The sequence below is a fragment of the Petaurus breviceps genome, unplaced genomic scaffold, assembly GCF_028583685.1.
Source record: "Petaurus breviceps papuanus isolate PSGF00001 unplaced genomic scaffold, PetGlider_PUasm1.0 90681, whole genome shotgun sequence".
Lineage (NCBI taxonomy): Eukaryota > Metazoa > Chordata > Mammalia > Diprotodontia > Petauridae > Petaurus > Petaurus breviceps.
Genome location: NW_027187307.1, coordinates 4,679,484 through 4,689,771, shown reverse-complemented (window position 1 = coordinate 4,689,771; position 10,288 = coordinate 4,679,484). Strand labels below are relative to the sequence as shown.

Sequence of the window (10,288 nt, the reverse complement as noted above, 5' to 3'; positions counted from 1 at the left end):
AGAGAGAGAGAGAGAGAGAGAGAGAGAGAGAGAGAGAGAGAGAGAGAAATTAAATCACTTTCTCATCCACCCTATATAGGGGTCAGTGATCTCCTTGTTCTAGACAATGGGGCCCTCTCTCCTCTCTTGTTGCTACCATTTGAGAAGGGAGGATTGCCCCTGTAAACATGTGAAAATTTGCCCAAATCTGCCTACTGCAGCTGGGAGAAGAGGGTCAGAGCAAGGATCTTTCAGCTATGAAAGGAGAGCATTGACCCTGATATGATGGAATATTTAAGCCTTAACTCATCCAACCCTAATTATAGCATAAGGGAACACAGCACCTGTGTAGATGAGGGGACCCTCAACCTTACACATTGATGGGGAACAACATTAAGCTCTTAGCATCTTATCACTAAATAACCGTGATAATAGACAGATACCACAACAACCCTATAGTTTCCAAGGAGTAGAGAGGAAAGCCAGTTTGCATGAGAGAGACTGATCCAGAAAGGGGGATGGACTGATGGTGTAACCTAAGATGTCCCTCTTCTAGACACAGGCTGACTCTTTGGATGCCATGACTCTGCATGCCTCCCCACCCCCACCCCATTAACCAGCCGTGTGCCATGATGCCCTCCACTTGGCCATACCTTCACAATGGTGCTTTTTTCTTCGGGTGGTGTTTGTTTAGTAACCAGGCAGTGGCTTGAAGATCTTGATTTGTTTCTGACCATTTCCCATTTTTTCTCATTCTTTACAACTTTGATCTCATGCCTGAGAGAGCTACAGGATAACTGTTTGACTGTTAAGGTTGTTTTTCTTTTATGGGAAAAGGGACTGAAGCCATCCTGAACGCTATTGAAATATGGCCATCTCTGTGCAAAATTCAAGGCTACAGGAGGGGCCTTGGGTTAAGAACATTGCTAAGCGACCCTTTTGCATTTTGCAAAACAAAACTCCATTTGGAGAACTGACTTGGTCATTCTTTCTAGCCAGGGAGGGAAGATGTGATTTAGTAGTGTCCTATGGCATTTGAGAGAGGGAGGGAGAGGGAAGTGGGGGAGAGAAAGAGACAGAGAGTACAGCTTAACAGAAGGGCAGACTCTCCCTCATGAAAGTCACGTGGAGTGCAAGGACCAGAGAGGAAGGCATGTGGAGGCTGGGCAGCCAACTCGGGCATATTTATTCTCTCTTCCTTTCTTTTTCTACTTGGATTTTGTTTATTTCGTGCAGGACTATAGCACTTATTGCAAGATTTCTTCCTTCCTTTTTTTTCCATTCCAAAGTAGCTTCAGCAGCATTTATATGAGATCTCTTCAAAAGGACAACATATTTCTTCAAACAAGACTAGATAGGCTGTGTGGGGGAGGGGAGGGAAAAGATTTAGTAAGAAACCAATCAAGATCAAGGAAAGTAAAAGTAGTCTAGGCCTTGAGTTTTCTTTTGATTTAACTTAATAACCAACCTTTCCTCAACTTCCCTCATATGTACACACCCCCACACACATTTATATACCCACACACAGTATTTAATCAACTGAAAGTATCTTCTTCATTGCTGATTTAGAATTTCAACTTTAACATAGATAAAGGATAAAATGTTTAGAGCCTTCTTACAAGATGAATTTTATAAAATTAAAGAAAATGAATTAAAATTGTTCTCAATCAAACGAAGTTGTCTGAGTGAAGAGTCTTGTTCAGCAGGCACTCTGACATGCACAGTAGCTGATGAACGACCCCAGTCTTGGTTTACCCTGGAACAAGCCTGTGCATTGGCTTTTTTTTTTTTTTTTGGTGGCAAGCAGGGGGGTGGGGCAGATGATTCCACAGCAAGAGTTCGGGCCAGGCCAGACCAAACCAGACCAACTCTTCTTAGCTTACACAGAACTGTTGGCTGAGCTTGTCTCACACACCTAGTCTTCCTCCTCTCCCCTGTGCCCCCAACCAAGAATGGCCTTTTTGTATTAATGATGGACTCTCTGTCCAAAGCTCCTGTCCCCACTACTGCCTAAGGCCTCAGTGGTCTAGCTGGGCAAGAATGTGATAGGAGAGAAACTGATCAATCAATCAGGGGGAATTAGGGTAAGGCAGGACAGACTTCAGTTGAGGACTCTCCTTTGAAATGGTTTTTGTTGAACCTGCAGCTAAAAATCTTTTAGGTCAAGTTGTTTGGGCCACTTCAAGACAAAGTCATGAGAAGAGGTGCTTGGCCCTGTCTGTGAGAGTCGGAGGCTTTTGTCCTCAGTTCCCAAGGAAGTCATGTTCTCCATTCCCCTGGACTTGGCCGTGTCCTCTTAGAAACTCCTCATAGAGAGAGCCCTTTGTTCTCTGTTCTCCCACATATCATAACCCTCCTTTCTCTGTACTGAAAGAGCTCTCTTTGTGTTCTGCTCAGGCAAAGAGCGAGATGCAGCAGTGTAAACCAGAAACATTTGCTTACAGTTCTCGGGGTCAGGACGCAGTGGTTGTAGTCATGCAGGGTGAGCGTGTGGAAGCCTTGGCTTCATCCAGCACACACTGAACTCTCTGAGCAGGCCACAGTCAAGAAACAACCTGATGGGCTGGGAGCAGTAGGCGGATGAATTATGAGGGTGCACCCAGGGGGTTAGGCTTGAGGGTGGGGACGGGGGTGGCATCCCACAACAAAGCCATGGGAAAACAAGATGGGATTTTTTAGCCCCAACAACTTGTGACTCGCTTCCCTGTCTTTCTGCCTTACATGTGACAGTATTTATGCACACAAAAACACATATTAATACGTGTGCAGGAGCCCATGGAATGCATGCACGTGGTCTGGGATTCAAAGAAGTAAAAACTACTTAATTGGACTGCCTTCTCTCAGTCCCAAATAATTCTCAGAATTCAAGGAAAAAATATAGGCAGCGATGCCCACCCTCATCCACTCCTCCCTCAGTTTTCCCCCTTTTGAATTTTACCACTGTCAGGCATCCCAGACTACATTTCTTTGTCCCTAACAGTTGAGTCATCAAATACTGAGTGATATACTGAAAAAAGAAGTGTATTTCCCAAAACGGTGGGATAGAATCATTATATTGTTAATAGTACAAATGAGGGGTGGCTAGGTGGTGCAGTAAACAGAGTACTGGCCCTGGAGTCAGGAGGACCTGAGTTCAAATCTGGCCTCAGACACTTAACACAAAACTAGCCTGTGACCTTGGGCAAGTCACTTAGCCCCAATTGCCCTGCCTTCCCTGCTCCAAAAAGTAGCCAAAAAAATTAGCACAAATGAGTCTTCCTCCCTAGCCACAACTAGGAATCTTCTCACCATGAGGAATGAGAGCTGGGGGGGGGGGGGTTGGAGGTAGGAGGGAGTAGAGGTGAGGTGAAAGTAGAGGGTGGAGATTTGCCCAAGATCACACAGCTTCTAAATGATAGAGCAGCTAGTAGGTGGTCACCTGCCACCATGCTCATTGCCAAGGGCTTGGGTCAAAGCCCTTCTAGCCCTGGGCTACTTATGGCTCTGTCTTTCTCCAGACCTATGTAAAGACAGTAAGTTCCTTTAAACACTTGGAACCAATCATGACAGTAGAAACACTACTTGGTGCCTTCCTCTCCCCTTGTCTGAAAGTAAAGAATGCCAACCAGTAACTCTTGACTGAGGAAGATTCACTGGATTCTTGTTTTTCAGCTTTGGAAAAACAGGGGTGTTTTGGGGCCCCCCAAATAATGGCCTGAACATTGTTGTTCAGTCATTTTAGTCATGTCCAACTCTTGGTGACCCCATCTGGGATTTTCCTGGCAGAGATACTGGGGTAGTTTGTCATTTCCTTCTCCAGCTCATTTTACAGATGAGGAAACTGAGGCCAACAGGATTAAGTGTCTCACCCGGCATCACACAGCTGGTGTATGAGGCCAGATTTGAACTCAGGCCATCCTGACTCATGGCCCTGTGCCCTAGCCGCCGCACTGCCCCTGCCTAGCTGCCACACCGCCTGGCCGCCGCACTGCCCACCTGGTCGCCGCACTGCCTAGCTGCATTGACATAATCAGGACTTACTCCATGTTTGTTGTTGTGTTGATGCCATTATTCCTGCCATTGGGTTTGTTCTGGTGCTTCTTAAGCTTCTACTTCCTGACTTTCTGGACTTTTCTTCACCATGACCTAGTGCCCTTCTCTCCCTGGAAGATCATGCTGACCTTGCAGCCTCTTCTTCTTCTTGCTTAGTCCCTCCCAGAACATCCATTTTAAGGAAAATGCCCAGGCCAGTCTTGTTCATTCCTTCATTCCTCTCTGGGATTCCCGCCTGACTCTCTGGACTTTTTTTCTCCACCATTCCCCAGCATGGGTGCTGAATGTTCTAGAAGTGAGGCCTCCTGCATTCAGTGCTCAGGCTCCCTATATTGCTTTATGCCAAGTTTGAGCTAACAGCCTCTGAGCAGAAGCAAAGGCATGTCCACCATTGTATCTTTCACTAGCCCTAGCCTAGACCCCAGCACTGAGTGAAAGCACTCCTTTGTCCTGGGCCCTGTGCACAAGGGAAGGCTGCTTGCAAAGGAACAAGGAACCAACTCGGGTTCAAAGTCTGTGCCAGTCATATCTGTGACGAAAGGGAAGAGGATTATGTTGAGAACAGAAAATGAAACTTCAACAATCAACAAACGTTTCTGGTAAAATAAAAAACCACCCAAGGGTGAAAAGGACCCCAGGAGCCCAGATTTAGAACTGGAAGGGGCGTCAGAAGGCATCTCTTCCAACCTCCTCCAAACAGTACATGACAGTTATTATAATCAGCCAAAAGAAAAACCTTCATATACCAAGTAAAATCAATCAGAATCACACAAGATTATTCCTCAACTATGAGAAATAGAAGGCAAAAATGAAATATAGTATTCTAAAAAGCAAAGGCAAAAACAATTCTATACTCTAAGGCATTTCAAAAAAGATTAATGAAACTAATCATACATAAAAAGTGTTTTTTAATCAAAGGGGAAAGATTCAGAGCACTTAAAAAGAAATTTGAAAACTCAAGATCGACAACTGAAAGAAAAAGAAGGAAGTTAAGTAAGTAGACACAGCAAGAATAACATCAAACAAAGAAATAAAAAGCTTTTACACATCTAGGGATAATCAAGGCTAACATTCTTAATTTGGCATTGGCAACTTTTACTTGGTGTGTAAATGATAAGTAAGGGATCTCCTGGGGTCCAAAGAATCAGGAGGAAAAGAGGAAGAATTGTCTTAATAGTTTGTCTAAATCGTAAGAAACTGCATTCCTTTGTTAGCAAATTCCTATTTTGGGCGGGGAGTGGAACAGCATAGTTTTAGAAAGCTGCTCAGACAGGAAGAAGGAAGGGAATGAGATGGTAGGCATCAGGACATACATACCTCCTGGCTAAAGAAAGGAGGAGAAAGTGGGAACGGGGTCTCCTCGAAGGCAGGCTAGTGCGCTTTCTGGTCAGGCTGTCAGTGTGCAGCAGATGCCCTAAGAGGTTGCTTCTGGGTAGAGAAGACTTCATCTTCTCTTACTGTTGAGGATGCTTGTGTGGTAAAACCTGTACTTCTCCGTGACCCTCTCTGGGACATTCTTCTGTATTGCCATAAAGAATGATTGTTTTTCTTATGTGGCAGCAAGATGGGGCACACCGCTCGCTGCCTCCAAAGATTTAGTGCTATAGCAAACTATCAAAAATCTACTTCTTGGAACCTGAGCAAAACATTCATTTTTGAGAACAAACATTTGAGAATCCCCCCAGGCATTCCCGCTGCCCCCAGGACAATGATAAAGAAAAAGTAGGAACCAGGGCAACATAGTATTACTCAATCTCAAACTGTATTAAAAAGCAATGGTCACCAAAAGTATTTGCTACAAATTCACCACAAAACTGAAAATTAGATCAAGGGCACACAACTGCTAAGCAGACCCAAGAATAATCAGACGCAGTTGTTCAATGTTGGATAAATGTAAGAACAAAAATGTCTGCGGCAGAACTTTCTGGCTCATAAGAAAAGACTTTCTGTCCAGAAAATCTGCAAAGCAGTTTGGCTTCCAAAAGCACCTTATTCTAGGCAGCACAACAAGCTCCCAATGGATCTGGAATAGTAAATATTACAAGTTAGAGCATTTAGAAAATTTCAGAGACTGAAAAGACTTTACAACTTCCCTTCCATTGGAGGAAAATCCACAACCAAAATCAGGATAGAGATTATCATAAAAGATAAACCAGACCATTTTGATTACAAAACATTAGAAAGCCCTTGAACAAACAAAAGCAATATGCCTAGAAGAAATGAAGTGAGTACTGAACAGGGAGAAAAATCTTCACATCAATTATCTCCCTCAATTCCTTTTTTTTTTTTTTTTGGCTTTTTGGAGGGCAATTGGGGTTAAGTGACTTGCCCAAGGTCACACGGCTAGTTTTTGTGTTAAGTGTCTGAGGCCGGATTTGAACTCAGGTCCTCCTGGCTCCAGGGCTGGTGCTCTATTCACTGTGCCACCTAGCCGCCCCATATCTCCCTCAATTCTGATGTTTAAGAGACATAGAAAATTGATCAAAACAGATTGCACCAAAAGCCATTTTCCAATAGATAAGTAATCAAAAGATGGGAACTAGGAGTTCCCCAAAGAAAGACAAACTATCAACAACCTTATAAGGTATGTGTACAAGGTGTTCGTGTCTGCATGGGTTATCTAGATGGAGAGGATAAGGGGGATTGATGGAGATCTCCGGAATCTTGTCTACTCTCCAAAGCAAATTCCTGCTTTCAGGAGAGCAATAGAAGGTTGGGGGTATTGGACTACAATGGACTACAATATTATCTATCTCCCCTCCTAAATATTGCTGATATTGGGACATGATTTGGGCTCAAAACCAAATGGCACTTCCCTGGTCACTAATCTTCACCTTAGACTACCTTTTTTGGCTTCTTCCCATCAAATGCTAGTTATACAAAAGACCATTAAAAGTAGTGAATAGAGAGTAAACCCATTTATGCAAGCAAATAGGAAGTGGAAATGAGAGAAGTTATAGGGATTAGAATATACCAGAAAATATGCATTGAATGGCCTCTCAAGCTGGGGGCAAAATAAATCAAATTAAGAAAGAGTTTCCAGTTTCATCCAAGCAGAAATTCCCTGAAGTCTTCAGAGAGGCAAGCTCAAAATCAGGGCCATTTGGAGGAGCTGACTTCTCCTACATGTCTGCAGATTCCAAAGTCTGCTGCTTCTCTGTACCATTTGGAGTTTGGCCCCAAAAGAATGTCTGTTAACATACATATCTTCACAAAGAAAATGAAAAATGTCTTCTCCACTCCAGAGGTCACACATGTGGGTCATATTCTTCCTCAGGCTGAAACTTTTCAGTCCCTTGGCAAAAATCATCTGGGGAAAGCTTGAAATCTGTAATTATACTTCAAAAAGATAATGTTTTAATATCCAACATTCCTACAAGTTCTTAAGATTGGCAAAGTACTTAACAAATATTATCTCGTTTGATCCTCAGAACAACCCTGGGGGGGAGGTGCTGTTATTATTTCCATTTTACAGTTGAGGAAACTGGGGCAGCTAGTGGTGAAATGACTTATCCAGAGTCACACTGCTAGCAAGTGTCTGAGGCTGGATTTGAACTCAGACCATCCTGACTCCAGGTCCAGCACTCTATTCACGATGGCTCCACCTAGCTGTCTCATATTGTTGCTTTTTCTGACATCCCAGATCACCACCCTATAGTGTTGGTGAAAACAACAGAGAACAAATGTATATGGGTAGTACATGCAATGGACATGAAACTGGAGACCATTACCCCACAAAGTACTGCAGAGACCACATGCCTATATTATATGTAGGTGTAATGGGAATGTAAATTTTTAAGATCTTCTCTGCCCCTAGGCTTAAGTGCACCTGGAGCCTGTGGTGGGAGGCTTGTCTCTCAGGAGATACTTTGTGATTGGGCAGTGGGTCAAGAGGGTTGTCACATTCTCTGAGCCAGGAGAAGGCTATATCATCCCTGATGTGAGAGTTTGTTTTGGGGCTCACTTTGAGAAGTGTTGTGTGACTTGACCAGATGAGACTCTGGGCACAGCTGTCAAGTGTCCCCGGCTTTGAAAACCCAGATGTTGATGCTTCCCTCTCTGGTAACTGTGATTTGGTATGGATGTAATGGTTGGACAGTTGGAGGCCTGTCTGCTTGAAATGTTTCTGTCTGTATACTCTGAAGTTCGGGGTGCTGACCTTTTTCCCCTGAACTAGGTAAATGATATGTTTGATTGATTAAAGCAAGGTCATTAACCCATCTTGAGTTGCTTTCCTTTAGAAAAGCAGATCTAAGAACCTGTGTTGGCAGACACCCTGGGGATGCTGGGGTGGTTGCTGCTACAGGGGGGACAGAGAGCACTTGGAGCTCTAGTGTATGTATAGCCCTAATACACAGCTAACAGAAATCGGAACGATCGGAGCAGTGAAGCAGATTTGAATGTACCCAAGCCAATGAAGCCTTCAGCGAGATGGCTCCACTCAAACTGAAACAGGGCCTGGCCTCACCCAAGGAAAAATTCCCTGAAGTCTCTAGGGAGGAAATCAAAGACATGGTGAAGAGCTGGCTTCCTCTAAGGGCCCTCCTTAGTGTCCAAATTCTTCCTCTTTCCCCTGTTTGGAGCTGGTCCCCTGGAGAGAATGTCTGCTACCATGCATTGCCCTGTCAAAGAGAGAAAGGAAAATGTCTCACCTCCCACATTCAGGCCAGCAGCCTTGGATCATCTGTATTCTTTCCACTCATCTAGAGTCATGCTTAAATGGCAGCATGCAAAATGTCCCAGGTTTAGTTGAAGACCTAGATTACTGCCATTCAGTTGGGAGCTCCTTGAGGAGAGCCTCTAATTTTGGCCTCTAATTGAACCTGCAGCACTTGGCACAGCCCTGGAACATACTAAATGCTTAATAAACCCAAGTTGATGGACTGAATTGAAGTGGAACCCCCTCCTTCCAAAAGACCCCTATAACCCCGAGTCTTTGGAATAGGCAAATTAGATTTTAATAATTAATAAACCCAACCAAGGTTTGAATATTGTCAGAACTAATTCAAATGAATGGCTTTAGTTCACACTAGGAGTAAAAAGGGGCGGGGGAATGTGGCTTAGGTCAACTGAGAAGATTCAGCAAGTCATCCCATTTTCCAGATAAAAGAATAAAGATTTAATGAGGGAAAAGGCACCACTGGTTCTTTGCACTTAACAGCCAAGGTTTACTTCAGTCTTCACCGTAGTGAGAGGATGCTCCAAGAAGACAATACAAAGACCCATCCCTCACAGAGACTCTGAGCTTGGCGAGTCCACCATCTGCAAACCATCCGTCTGAGCTGAGAAAACAAGCATTGGCAGCCTTGGCTTTGTGCCAGCGAATCCAAGCTAATGAAGCAGGCAAGGAGCCGCTGCCCAAGCGTCAATTAACGGGCAATCCCCATAATCAATTGCACGTGTCTCTGAGCCAGAGGAGCCCAGAACAGTGTATGTATGGGGGAATGTACGTCAGGGGAAATGTATGTCAGGGGTACGTCATGGGGAAAATGATTCCTTAGAGCATGAGGATCACGGCTACTTGTGATGAACTTCCAAGCTGTAATCTGACCTCCCAAGTGCTATTTCTTCAATGCTTGATATAAAGGGTACATGGGGCTGTAAAGGAAAAGAAATAGCTCTTAATCCAATAGTAGGTTTAATAGCTTTTGCCTGCACCAGAGATAAGACTACCTTACTCAAGCACGTGAAGGGTTACCTCACTTTCTTTGATAGGGATAATAGGGTGTACAGCTGACATTCATATAGTGCCTACCATGTGCCAGGCACGGTTTCAAGCCCTTTGCAATGATTAACTTATTTGATCCTTACAAAACCCCTGTGAGGTAAGTGCTATTATTATTACTATTGTACAGGTGAGGAAACTGAGGCAAACAGGGGTTATATGACTTGCCCAGGGTCACACAGCTAGTAACTGTCTGAGGTCCAATTTAAACTCAGCTCTTCCTGACTCCAGGCCCAGTACTCAATCCTGTGAAAAGTCTCCCAGGTCTGGTCAGTCAAGAAAGAGACAAGAAAGACAGAAGTAGCTTCTATTCATTAATGTTCTCCCCAAGTAGAAGCCTGGGAAGGAGTGGGTTTCCTGTCACTGGAAGTCTTCAAGCAGAGGTTGGATTTAGAATGCTGGAGAGGGGATTCTTGTTCACATCTGGATTGGATTAGAGACCCTCTGAGATCCCTACTAACTGTTCCAACTGAGTCCTGACACTTATTCTAGCCATGGCTAGGTTGGGAGAGAGAGAGAGAGAGAGAGAGAGAGAGAGAGAGAGAGAGAGAG

General features: G+C 44.1%; 1 protein-coding gene across 2 annotated transcripts in view; it reads left to right on the top strand.

The window, feature by feature from the left end:
• Positions 1-1,655, top strand: part of PLP1 (proteolipid protein 1) — a 22,311-nt gene extending 20,656 nt beyond the window's left edge. For both annotated transcript variants that reach the window (XM_069065232.1, XM_069065233.1), the window contains exon 7: positions 1-1,655. This exon is cut by the window's left edge and continues 486 nt beyond it. The gene's annotated coding sequence lies outside the window, so the exon portion shown is untranslated.
• The last annotated feature ends 8,633 nt before the right edge of the window (positions 1,656-10,288 follow it).